Source organism: Ceratotherium simum, chromosome 10, assembly GCF_057802395.1.
Source record: "Ceratotherium simum simum isolate JZ-2026a chromosome 10, ASM5780239v1, whole genome shotgun sequence".
Classification (NCBI taxonomy): Eukaryota; Metazoa; Chordata; class Mammalia; order Perissodactyla; family Rhinocerotidae; genus Ceratotherium; species Ceratotherium simum.
In genome coordinates, this window is record NC_141909.1 from 38,586,367 (window position 1) to 38,601,213 (window position 14,847).

Here is a 14,847-nt window from a genome sequence, read left to right on the forward strand (position 1 = left end):
GGATACATAATGTGTGTGTGTGTGTGTGTGTGTGTACATTTTGTGGGGGATCAGAATTTGCCATCCCAAAATGTGTCTCTTTGGCTTATTTTATATTTTTTGTAACATGATTTTTTTTTTTTTTAGAACAATTGGCCCTGAGCTAACATCTGTTGCCAATCTTCCTCCGTTCTTCCTTTCTTCTCCCCAAAGCCCCAGTAGATAGTTGTATGTCATAGTTGTACATCCTTCTAGTTGCTCTATGTGGGACACCACCTCAGCATGGCTTGATGACTGGTCTGTAGGTCCGCACCCAGGATCCAAACTGGCAAAACCTGGGCCGCTGAAGCGGGGTGCACAAACTTAACGGCTATGCCACCAGGCCGGCCCCTGATTATTTTTAAGAACAAAAGATTCAAAACGAAACTTTAACTTTCCCCCTAACTACCTAAAAGAATATAAGATAGAAGGCCTGTTCCAGAAAGGAACTATCACCATAGATAACTCTAGGTGTGGTAGACAGGAAGACACTAACAAGGCCCATTTTATAAAAATTCTCTCTTGGGTCATATTGTCTATAGATGGCCCAGAAAATGTTTGTTTACCAAACATTTCTTTTTCCATCTCCATGTAAGTTGCCTTCCTCTTCTTTTGAAGCCACAAACCACACCTCCAACATCCCCCTTTGTCTTTAGCTGAAGATGGTATTTAAGGTGGTGGCTTCAGTCATTTTGGTGAGTTACTCAGTTTTCCTGGGTTTCTCCCATGTATACATGTTATTAAATGTGCTTGATTTTCTCCTCTTATTTTGTCTTATGTCATTTTAATTCTTACGCCAGAAGAACTTAAAGGGTAGAGGAATACTTCTTCCTCCCCTACAATACATATATACATATATTCTCATACGGCCCAAACTTACAGTCTAATAGGTGGATCAGGCTAAGGACTATTGTAGCAAATATATAAAGGTATAAACACAGCAGAAAGCAACATATTGGTGGGAATTTGGATACCGTGGCTTTTTAAGAATGATGGATTCATTCAGGGATGAAAAGTATATACGTGTGTATATACACACATATATATAAAACCATAACATGAAAGGTGAAGGTTGGTAATAAACTAAAATATAAAATGTGATAAAAATGAAAGAAAATGTCTTCTTTTATAGAGCACAATTCATATACAATGAAATTTTGTGACAACTATTTTTTAGTTAATGTTAAATGTATAACATGTATATGGATAAGCAATGTAACATAGCATATATCATATATCATATGCTGGTTATATTTTTCTGGTCCATAATAGATACATTAAATAATCTACTTAGAAACAGGATAAAAACATAATGCAATGTCACAAAGGAATTAAAATGAAAAATATTAAATAATTTTGCTCCTGCAAAATATAAAAGAGGGTAAAAGATTGAGAATCATAAATGTATGTATCCACAAGTTGTTCTTTCAAGTTGACCTTTGTGAGTTAGTAAGGAGCTGTTGTAGCTAATAAAACTTGACATCTTAGTAATTTAACTTAATTTAAAAGAAACATGTTTATTCCTTATGTAGAATATGATTGGTGGTGGGGGTGGGAGTGTTAGATTCAGGCTAACGTGATTCTGTCATCTTCAAGCTAGTGCTGCCCATATTTCCCTTGTCATTAACAAGTAACTGGCAATTGGAAAAATACGAGGTTTTTAGTGTCATTCCTGAAATTGGTGGACAAGTTTTGCCACCAGTCATTGGCTATGGTTCTGTCACGTCACCACCTATAACTGCAAGGGAGACTGAGACACGGAGCCTAACTCTGAGCTCAGAAGGAAAGTATTGTGAATTTTGTTAACAGCTAACTAGTTTCTGCTATATTTGGATATGCATGACTTTAACGGATGTTAATAATTTGGCACTAAGACTTTTGTGTGTATTTAAATTTATATTAAAAGGAAGAAATTTTGTCTCTGAATCACATTAAAAATTCAGATCATTTTTGGTAATAAACTAGGAATGAAATCATAGAAAAACTTAAAGTCTCGAAAGAATGTAAAAGAATACAACCAATTCTTTTTGTATGACTGAATTTTATCTTTTAGAATATTCTGAAATTTATGGAATGTATTCCTAAGGAAAAAAAAATGGTTTACGTATGCATATACGCTGAAATTTATTCCCATTTTGATAGTATATGGCTTTAAAATTTCTGTCTTAGAAATTGCTTGACACAACCTACTCATGTTATAGGTCAGAAAGCTGAAGTTTAAGTGATAAACCGACTACAAATTGACAGTGAGAAATGCAAACACAGGATCTATAGCCGTTCAATCTTGTTCTTTCCACTACTTCGCATTATCTCACGACACGAACATTATCTTGTTCTGACCTGTAGTTAATGCCAGAAAGACACAGTATATTTTTACCATAGCAGATGAAATGTAAAGACCAATGAGTGTTAAATTCAAGTTATTCTTCAACATAAATATGTTTTATCAGTTATTTTTAAACACTCATCCAAAAATATTCCTGCCAGAAACTGAATATAACAGGTATAGTCTATTACACATAGCATAAGTGAACACTCTCACATGCTGAATTCACATATTCAACATTTTATAATCACTCACGCTCCTTGTTTGTGTGAATGAAAGTCAGTGCACTGAATGAACTTTCTCTGTTACAATCTGGCTGTTGTATTTAGTTTGTACCAGGATTTATTGAACTTAAATGGCACTTAATGTGTTATTATTTTTCTTCCTTCAGCTTAACTTAAAAAATATAACTGTCTTCTCAGCATTCAATTTAATGAAGCACTATAAATTATAGTCATATAGAGGATTAAATTTCTGCAAATTATCCTGGAGTGCAACAAATACACATTTTGGAAGAGAGGAGAGAGAACTCATCTCTAGTTTTTGAATTCAAAATATTTATGAGATTGGAAGATAATATCAAAGGACTGTATACTTACTACCTATTAACACAGATTTTTAATCATTCAGCGTATAGTTGTTAAACATTTCATACCTACGTGATAGGTCTTGGGAATACAAAGGTTAATAAGAAGGATACTCAATCTACCGAGAGCTCATAGTCCAGAAGATGAATATAACTCTAATTTCAATTGAAGAGTTTTATACTGGAGGCATGTATATCATGCTGTGGGGAAAGAGCAGTGAGACACTGCCTGATGAACTGAGGATAGCTTTTCAAAGGACTTGACATTTAAATAAGGTCTTGAAGTAAGAATAGAAGTTCCATATAAGAAGAAAAGGGAGCTGACACTCACTGCAAAAGGAATTACGTGAAAAAGGTAGCACAGAGATAGAAAATAGATTGTTCTTTGTTCAAAAATAACAGACAATACATGGTAATGTCAGATGATAGAAAAGCATGGAAGATATGTGCCCAGGTTTTGAAGTCCAGGACCAAATGATGTACATACCACTTTGGCTTATGTTCTTTTATCAAGAATTTAGTCACAGATAACCACACTTAACCGAAGCCTATTTCATGATCTTATGATCTGTACAGTTGCATAGGGCCCCATGCTTAGAAGGGCTCTGTGTTTATTTTAGTTCTCTGCCCTCACCATCTTGAAATTTTTTAACAAGGGGCCCCACCCTTTCATTCTTCACTCGGCCCTGCAGATTGTGTAGCTGGTTCTGCATGTAAAAGCAAAGATGGATAGGCAACGTAGTCTAGCCATATTTCATTAAGAAGTGTATACTTGCTTTGAGTGGATATCTAGCAGGCTTTGCCAAGGTAAATATGACAAAGCGGTTGTATAGCCTCAGTTAATCAGTGAGAGATTGTGTGTCATGCTTTTTGTAATAAGCTTGGTTCTCTGACTCTAAGCCCATCAATTTTTTTCCTTTTTAAAATTGAATTTATATAACTTATTCTATAAACATATATGCGGGACTTGAAAATATTGTCATAGAAAAGTAATGAATTTTTTGTTTTACTTTTTTTGTTTTTCTTGTTATGTTTTCTGAGAAAATTGTGCAAAAGTGATACACTAAAAAAAAAGTAAAAGGAATTTACTCATTTAGAAGCAGTTGTGTGAGAGTCACCTTGTTTGACAGCTTTACTCAAAGGTAAATAAATTAAAATTTAACTTTGGTTTGAAGAGTTAACTAATTCAGTCACATAATAAGAAATAAGAGAATGGAGCTTATCTTAAGAAGTAAGACTTCAGTAAATAAGAAACAAATTGGGAAAGAGAACTCTTATTCTGTGTTTACATGAGGGAATATTGGAAAGAGATTATCCCTAATCAGCATGATGAGCTAATCAGGAGTTTTAATTGAGAGCCAAATCCTCAAGTAAACATTGCAACAACAACAACAACAAAAAGTAAAAGAAAGAATAAAAATGTGATCCAGAAGTCCAAACACAAATGTAACACATGGCTTAAGTACGGAAAAACTTTGGTTGTTGCTCAATGTTAGATCTATTATATTTTAAAATAAGTAATGTGAGACAGCATACATACATGAGGGGATTGGAGAATAGAGTTAGGAGTTGAAATTGAGGGCTAGGAAAAGAAAAGTAGGAAGAAAGAAGAAGATATTGGAGGAAAAAAGAACGGAAGGGAACACCTCCAGATATTCTTAACTTGGCAAAATTTTCATCAAGCTGCCATGCCTAGTCAAAATCTCTTCTTTTCCTGGAATCATTTTGTTGTGGTCACTCCATACAAAACTTGCACCTATATGCCATCCAAGAAGAGGAATACGGGTATATATGGACACAGGTACATAGTGCATATAGATGTACTATATCATACAGATAAATCCCCCTGCCTAGTTGAAGATCATTTACTCTGATTATTGATGGATTACTGAAAGGAAGCAAGTGTTACAACAACAACAAAAAAACCCAAACAACCTGTCCCCTGTTTCTTTCTTCAAGGATTTGCAGTCTTTCTTGATAGGTTCTTTTCTGCATTATAGATTAAAAAAAACCTGCTCATCTGTTATAGACTTTAGAAATAATCTGTTAAAAGAATTTCATTCTATAAAAACAAATATATGTCCAAAATTTTTGATATTGAGCAGCATATTAAAATTTACACAATTAGTCAGGGGATTGAGGTAGGAATTGAGCTAAGGAGTCCTGATTCCTTTGTCTGAGTTTGCGTCACTGTCCCGGAATGGAAGGAGCAAGGAGAAAGTGGACAGAGATGAGGTCACTTATGCAGACATGGTTTTGATCATTTAGGGCCAGGATAGGAAGGACAGGGAGTTTAAATTTCTTCTAGGCATCTGGGGAAGGAATGAAAGGATTTTGAACAGGAATGTGTTTTATAGTTATGTATCAAAAATATCTCTGACTTCTTCCTGTGAGAGTATATAGCGTGGAAGTAAGATACTAGTTGGAGGCTATCTCAATAATGCAGGTGAACGATTATTGTGGTTAGGACTAGCTACAGAGTTCTTGAGGATTAATTGGGCCAAGGCCATATTTGGAGGATAGAGCCAAAAGGATTTGTACAGGGATTAGATATCAAATATAAGGAAAAAGAGGAGTCAAGTATGAATCCTAGGTTTTGAACTGAAAACTGACTGATGGTTCCTATTTACTCGATGAGGGTGATTTCATGGATTAGAAAGGAAATAGGAGAAAACATCAAGAGTTTATTGTGAGGTATTTATCATACTTTTATTTCAGTTTTTCTATGTGTTTGAAGATGTTCATAATAAAGACATGGACAAAAGTAGTCTGTTTTGAAAATACAGTGGAATACCAGCATAATGTCATAAATGGGCCCAAAATTTCAATTACACAAAATATAGGATTGATGCAATGTATCTGGCCTAAGCCTTCTGTGGAAGGTGAGATTCAATAGCATTATATCTGGATTCACTTTTTAATGGGGCGTGTAATTGAAAATTGACATTCTGGAATGGTTTAAGGCACATATGGGGCATCTAAGTCAAGTTGTGAAGTAAAGAGGTGAATATATAAATCTGGAATGTTCGAGTGAAGGGGAAAAATCAAAGTCTGGCAATAGAACTGCAAAAGATATAGAGACTGGAATAGAGATACAAAGAGAATGATATAGACAGGAAGAGTGAGGTAATGATAAACATAAAGACGGAGAGCTATGGGATTCCTTTTGTCCTGACTTTGATAAGTACATTGGTGATGAGAACCAAGCATAAGTGGAAAGTTCTGGTGGTGATTGTCTTCTATAAACTGGAGATGAGGGTAGGAGACACCCTCATAGGCTGCCTGATTTCAACAAGAATGATGTGATACTGGGGTCATAGACCAAGTCATTGTTTTTAGTTTCCAAAGAGAGTTTCCAAAGAGAACTGCAGTTCTTATAACAGGCAGAAAAACGGCAATGGTGATTAGAACAGGCTGACTTTCAGAGATCTTTGGTGATAGCAAATACATAATCGGTCACTCAAAATCAAATAGATGGTAATCCTGATAAGGTAGTTCTGACTTGATCTATGTAATCATAGAAAATAATATATCTGGTAAACAAAGGCTTGATTTGGCTTACCATAATAAAGTTTCAGGGGCTTTTACTCACTTCTGAGACATGACTCAATAGATAATCCTAAAGCCCCTTGAATAAAAGCATATCCAGTACATTTAAGGGAGGACTCTACAGTAACAACACAAGTCTATACAGTATCTTCCTTCTAGCCTTTGGAACAGGGAAAATGGTATCTGCATGCTTGGAAACAGTAACTCTTCAGCCTATTAGGAACTATTGAACACTGGCTCTGAACCAATCTCTGGGAACACAAAGTGTAACTGTGATCTGCCAGTTAGAGTGAAGGCTTGTGGAATTTAAGTAGAAAATGACATTTTTACCTGATGCTATCTCACAGCTGGCACAGTGGGATAACAAATTCATACTCATGTCATTTCCCAGATTCTTGAGCTATAATTAAGATATGTACGCCTATCTGTCTTATCATCATATTGGCTCCCTGAATCAAAGTGTGAGGGTCATTAGGCGAGAAAGAGAAAATGGAAGTTTCTGTATTTCCGAGATTCCATTAAAGGTATAAACCAAAACAAAAACACATCTATGGTAGAGACAAAGATACTAGAAATGTGATGGATTTACCAAAGATATAGGAGTAGTAGAGTGCAGATGGATTTCGTCAATGGTACCACTGGGGATAGGCTGCTCTGCTCCACACATGTGACTTGCTTTGGCAAACCAGATGGTAACAAATGGGATTCAAGCTGAGGTTGGAAAAGCACAGTTTTTGCACAGTAAGACTTGCTGTTTAGCCCATTTTGTTCTTCCAACTAACCATCAAAACATGCCCTGGTAGCCTGTAGGAGGATAAATTGTGTGGAGAAGGGCAGGTAGAGAGCTGAGTTATCCCATCTGAGGCCATCCTATGGCATCCTGCCCTCTGATCACAAATGTGTGAATGAGATTAGCAGACAGCAGTCAAGCCTGACCCAGCTCAGCAAAGCCACCCAATTGAATTTAGACTCATGAGAAATAATAGGGTTGTTGCTTTAAGCTACTAAAATATTGCATATCTTGATATGCAGTATTATTGGGTCAATAGCCATCTGTCACAGGTGGCTGCTGTCCCATCTCCTTTATTTCGCTTGTTAGCCTAAAGCTCAAGAAAGAGTGATCTTGGAATATGAAAGGGGATTATTTTAAGCAGGAAGTAACTTCAATTTCAGCTATTCTTCCAGACGTTGTTTCCTTACTTGAGGAAATTAAACACAAGTCAAATTCCAAGCACTTGTTTTACAGCTAGTTATAAAACTAGTTTTTATTTTATTATTACTATTGATCTGGAAATTCAATCTCTTTCTCTCTCTCTCTCCTCATCTCACCTATCCCAAATACTCAGAAGTAGTTTGCTTCCACAAGGCAAGAGAGCAACACATTTTCTCCATTTTGCTTCTAAATTTAGAACACATTTTAATTTGCAGGATATTGATCATTGTACTGTCCCACAGGACATCATACTTGTCCACCAAGTAATGAGCTTATTCTGATAAGAAATCCAGAAAGCAGCATTTCATTCCATGAAATTTTGTGATCTCATAAAAATAAATGTCTTTTTACTCAGTGAATGTTTCTGGAGGTCCAGTGATCTGGATATATTGAGATATCCCCTCAAAAATAAAAATAAGTTGCTATATCTTGGATCTCTTTCTATTCAGAAAAAAGGAACAATCCAAACAAAAGCCACTTTTAATTTTGGAAACAACAATTCATATTTAGATGTATTGTGTGACCATTTTCTGAGTTACTAAGATGCTTCTATTTTTACCTCAGAAGAGGCTTGTCAGATGGTCCCATATGGGAAACAGGCCACTCTAGCACAACCTTCAGAAGCAGTGGATTCCATGGTGACGAAATATTTGTGGCAAAGCAGGGTACTTCAATGACCCCGTGGCGAGCCCAGCACAGAAGAAGATTCTTAGGTTTTTTTTGTGTGTGTGTGAGGAAGATTGTCCCTGAGCTAACATCTGTTGCCCATATTGCTCTTTTTCTTGAGGATGATTGCCCCTGAGCTAACATCTGTCCCCATCTTCCTCTATTTTGTATGTGGGATGCCACCACAGCATGGCTTGATGAGTGGTGTGTAAGTCCATGCCCGGGCTCCGAACCCACAAACCCTGGGCTGCCAAAGTGGAACATGCAAACTTAACCACTATGCCACCATGCCAGCCCCGGAGATTCCTAGGTTTTGATAGCAATGACATAACAGCAAATATTCTACTTTTGACAAATGTCCTTTAACATATACTAGGTCCAGATAGAGACTCAATGCCTAACCCCAGGACTCCAAGTGACAATGTGTTCTAATGCCCATAATTATCTGATTCACTATTCCATAGACCACACCATTGTCCAAAAAAAAAATACTATATTCAGAATAATTTCTGAAGGCAGAAATAAATTGCATGAGCACGGAGCTCACACTGGACCTCAAGGAATCCAATAAGGTAACAATGTGTTTTAACAGTGATAACATTTATTAAATGATTGCATCACCTAAATGGTTCATATTCTCCAGGAATGAAATTTTGCGCTGCACCAAGAGGTAAAAAAAACCTATCAATATTGGCTTAGAATACTGGGTTGTTATGCAGGAGGGAAATCATAAATGCCAAATATGTCTTCAGACCATTCGAAGAAATTAGTACTGAAATATCTCCTCAAATAATCTTTCTTGATATATTTCAGGAGATATGTCAATATATATGCATAAATATTATATACAAGTACATATGAATGATATAAGTATTTTTAAAAATGGTTTTTCTATGGGAATTTATGTTTGATGTGTTTGTGGTAGTCAACTTTACAATTTAGCCCGTGAGTTAAAGATCATGACAATGCCAACAGAAAAAAATTGAAAGAGGAGGATTTAGACATGATCCAGAGAGGCTGGATTTAGATTTACATACAGTAATTGTTAACGTTTTAAAATAACCCATGCCAAACTTTTAAAGTTTGCCAAGAATCAACTGACTCTGTTTGTGTGGGTCCATGTCTAGATTCCACTCTCTTCCATTGATCAGTGTGTCTATCCCTTTTGCCAATACAATATCGACTTGACTACTATGATGATTATTTTGAATCTTAAGTGGCTGAGATGTTTCTAAGAAGTTTCTTGAGGAATCTAAATTATTAAACATATTAATAGAAACACAATGTTAGATTATTGGATTCTGAAGTACAGTTTCATGAAAAATAAGAGAAAAAAAGATGCTCAATACCGCTATTTTTACCACATAATTAATTTTTAAGATATTTCACTACATAGTTAATTTTCCTAGATGTGAGCATATTTATTAAAATGACAATAACTATTATTTTGTTATCATTGCTTTTAGAATTTGCTCAGTCATTCTGCCTCAAGCGCTAATGGCTGTATTTCATGGTTCAGGTCCACAGATCCACTAAAATTGTTCTGCCACATATGTGTTCATTCTAGGGTTTTAACGGACAGGGAAGCACATATTCAGGAAAATCTCTTTTCATAATGATAGCAGAAACAGAAGAGAGCATGCCATGTGAACAAGTTTTAAGCCCTTTTTGTTTAACGCCTATTGATGTGTTCATTGGGTAAAGCAAGTTGCATGGGCCCAAAGACAAAGTTTAGGAAGTATATTCCTCCCATGGAAGAAAAGTAGATGGAGGAAATCATTTTGAATAATATTCAAACTATCATGATCTCTCTACTTGTTCAAGTCTCTCTGACATGCAAAATATAAGCTCTCCAAATGTTTTGTCAAAATCATAGTGTCAGGTATGAAGTCCAGGTTTTTGAAATCTCTGTGAAATCTTGATGCTGCTTCTCTTTATTTGAAGTCTTCTGAACTGAAAGCCAAGTTATTACCTTCCGTCACACTCAACATTAATGTAGGGAACAGTGAGCTTTTAGCCTTCCAATGCATATAGAAAATCTTGGTCCTTAACAATTCTGGAGGAATGTTACTAGAGTAGAGATACTCTGAGGGAAAGGAATATTTCTTTATTACGTCCAAGTTCTGTTACCACAGCTCTTGGCTTGGCTTTCTGGAAGTTCATTCTTTTTGCATCATGCTCAATAGCCAATTCTGAAAGATTGGTTAAGAATAAAAGAATTAAAGACTATGCTCTTTGGGAGAGTCTGAGAAGCTCTCTCAACCTGACTCCTGTCTTTGATAATTTGGGGACCAAAAGACTTCTTATAACTCGGATAATTGCACTTTCTTCTGATCTGGCTGGAAGAACTTTTGACAATATAGGTAACGTCTTGGTTTTATAAGTATTAAATTCCAGTCAACTCCATGTGCCAAGAGCTATGCCTTCAATTATTTTCAGGATATTTCTCTCTCTAGACTAAATTACAGGTCTTTTAAGCAAATCAGGCTACTGTGAGAATACATTTTTCCTTGGATCCTATTTTTTTTGTGAGGAAGATTAGCCCTGAGCTAACATCCGATGCCATCCCCCTCTTTTTGCTGAGGAAGATTGGCCCTGGGCTAACATCCATGCCCATCTTCCTCTACATTATATGGGACGCTGCCACAGCAAGGCTTGATGAGCGGTGCATCAGTCTGCACCTGGGATCTGAATCTGTGAACCCTGGGCCGCTGAAGCAGAGCGTGCGAATTTAACTGCTGTACCACCGGACTGGCCCTGATTTCCTTGGATCCTTTTATCCAGCTTAAAGGGTCTATTTGACACTAATTCCTGTCAGAAATGGTAACTAAAGCTGTTTGAGCAACACACCTAATTTGGGCTTTTTCCTTGCCAATAACAGTCATATCTTATTTGGTAAAAAGTAGTTTTATTTTCTAAACCTATTAGTTATGGATTTCCTATATTTGCTAGAAATTCTGTTTGTAAACTGGCAAATACTTTTGTGAGCTTATTATCTCTATCTTATAGTAAATTAAAAAATACAGCTAATAACAACAGCTCATGATTTCAACATGTGGCCTCAATATCTCCCAGCCCTACATTGAAAATACATTAGGAACATTTTCTGCCTTTCAGAATATCATAAAGCAAAATTTCACCAAATATTTTGGCACTAAAGAAAATAAATTGCCATTTTTTCTACCTCTGGAATCAGTTTTCTCACTTAAAGCACTTGGTCCAAAATTCACAGCCATATAGTCTAGGTTCTTTTTACAAACACTGCTCCTATTTCCATTGCCAATTTTTATATCAACTTTTACTACATAAGAAAAGAGAAGCAAAAAATAAAAGCTTCTAGCTTCTAGCCATAGATATTTGTTTTTCTCATGGCTCTACAGTTTAGCTTAGGAGTCCCTGCTTCAAAGTGTTCCTCCTGAGGCCAAGGCTGAAGGGCAAGAGCTCCTCAGCCACAGCTCCTCTGGAGATGGCAGATGTGCAAGATGACACACTCAAGCACACAGACACATTAAAAGCCCTGTTAATGTCACATCTGCTAACATGCCATTGGCTGAAAAAGTAACATAGCTGAACCCAAGTTCAGCTAGTAGTGAATGCACTCCTCTCTTGGAGTTCAAGTAGAAGGAGTTACTATTTTTCAGTAAAAATGTGTCTTGGTTTGTTCAGGCTGCCAAAACAGAAAACTATAGACTGGGTGGCTTATAAACAGTAGAAATTTATTTCTCACAGTTCTGGTGTCTGGGAAGTCCGAGATCAAGGCACCAGCAGATTGGGTGTCTGATGAGAGCTTGATTTCTGGTTCATAGACACCCATCTTTTTGCTGTATCCCTACATGGTGAATGGGATGAGGGAGCATCTCTAGGTTTCTTTCACAAGGGCACAAATCTCTTTCATGAGGGTTCTGCCCTCATGAGGGGTTAGGATTTCAACATAAGAGTTTGGGGGAGACACAGATATTTCATCTATAGTATAATGTAATCTAACACAGTCCTACTAAAAAAAAAGTTTGGATAAAATAAAGAATGTTTTCAACAGCAGTTTTTCAAGAGTGAAAAACAAAATAAAATAAACAAAAAAGAAGCATACATATATACTAGAACAAATCCCTATCCATTTGAAGTGTCATCCATCTGAAGTATCATCCATTTGCAAGTGATTCTTCTTAGCTGGAATTCTAAGAGACAACAAGAGGGAGTTGGAATTTTCCATTTCTACTATGGTGATATTCTCATAACAAATATTATTCATAGGCAAGTCATCAAGGAGCTGCTGGTTGGTTTATTTTTAATATTTTCTCTTTAGCCCTACCTGTAGCAACAAGAAAGCATTTCATATTATTTGACCATAACATAATCTTTTAAACATATTATTTTTTTATGCAACCTTCTTGTAAGCGAGGTATTGGGACTTGTTCCAACGAAATAACAAAATAAAACAAGAAAGGGACCTAGTGAACTGGTGGTTCAAAACAAAAGTAAGGCAAAAGGTATGCTTAGAATCATGGTGAAGGAAAGCTCCAAATTATACCTGACCGAAATGACTGAAAGTCAAATAAATCCTGATAGAAAAAGGCAGACAGAACGCTCTAAAGGCATATCTCAAAGGAAAAAAAGTATAATAGAGTATTTAATGTGTTAATTTTGAGAGAAGTTATTGGTTCAGTCAGTTATTTCAGGCTCTCTAAGCAATGTTTTCTCTACAACTAGAAATCTTGAATAATTTTCTATTTATTCTTTGACTACAGGAATTTTACCAAAGGATATATGAATATGATCTTTTTGTATGTTAATCTTGATGTAATACACTCTTCCAATCTGAAGACTCAATTTTGCCTATGGATCACGTAAATAATCTTTAAGTTGGAATTCTTTTTTTCTTCCCATTATATAGGAATTCTATTTTTCCTTTTAGAATGACTATTATTCTCCTTTTAGGATACCTAGCTCCACTGACCATGCAACTTGCTTTTGGTTCAATAATTCTCTTTAAAATAGGGTTTTAGATCAGAAGTTTATACCAGACACCAAGAAAAAATAGACACAATATTTGAAAGTGATTTGCCAATTAACCATGTACTGATTTTCAAATAATATTGACTATAAACTGCTTCTTTGATCTCGAACACTCTCATAACCTTTGAGAATACAAAAGTCTTGAGAGAATGAGTGAGGTCATTTTGTAGGGATGGCATTTTAGGAAAAATCTTCACTGTGCTTGTTCCATCTTCCACCCTTGGAAACCTAGTGCTAGTCCCCTCACCTCAAACCTAGTGAAGAGCAGGGCTTTGACAGGGACCTAAAAAAAGCATAATAAGTGACAAACACTGGTTGGGTTCAGCATGGTCTAGAATCTGACTTCAGCCTGAGAAGCATTGAGGACAAAAAAGAGTTTGTTTGACAGCTTTGGTGCCAGAGCTGGGAAGCATCATTACTATGAGATTTGACGACTTCTCATAGTTTATCGGGCAGGGATTATGTGTGCATTTCCAGATGTGGTCCCCATGAGAAAGAGAAGAAAGAGGACCTACAGGGCGACACAGAGGGGTATAAAGAACCCAGTAGCAAGAAACTGGAAGTGAGTGAGCTGGGACTGAGGATGGAGTACCAATTGACCCCCTAGAATATAGAAGAGTCTGCAACAGTGAAGGAAAATGTACTTGGACCAGCCTTTCAAGAAATGTCCAAGTAGCCTCAAACTGTGTCCCGGGAGACAGAGTCATCTTTCAACTACTGTAAGGCCCAGAAAGAATGAAGCCAGCTTAGGACAGTACTAATGAAAGTACAAACTTCCATACTCCCCTGCTCTCCTTCCACAGAGATCAGTGGAACAGCTGGCAAAAAATAAGTGTGAGAAGCAGCCAGGAGGGAATTGTAAGAGCCAATAATGTTTTTTCCCAGTGCAGGTGCCCAGCCTGAAGCTGCCTGAGCTGCGAGAGGGGTATGAATTTATCACTGGATCAATTCAGAATTTTGATTAATATCTTGGTCTGGTGTTCTAATGGTCAAATTGAATCTGTGTTTAAAACTGTTACCAACAGACTGTCTGCCACATAAGATTAAGCAGACAACCTATAGGAATTGCCAGGATTCTTATCTAGATAAGACTTGCTTTTTTTTGTTGTTTTATATAGGGACAGAAGAATATTATTTCACTCAATAAACTAAAGAGATGGTGAGAAGTCAATATATAGTGTGGTTTAAATACATTGTGAGTCTTTTTTCATCTTTGTTATAATTTATTCTGGGTTGTGTAATGTCTCTTCCACTTGATCAATTAGTTCATCTCTATCTATCTATCTATCTATCTATCTATCTATCTATCTATCTATTATTCTATTCAATTAAAATTACCATGGTTGGATTAAATAAAATTCACAAGATATTACAGAAGCATAGAAAATTAAGATTTGAGAAGATCTGAGGTTCTACTCAAGCATTCATCTTCATTTTTTACGTGCTTTCTCCATTCTCCTGAACTGATAACTGCCC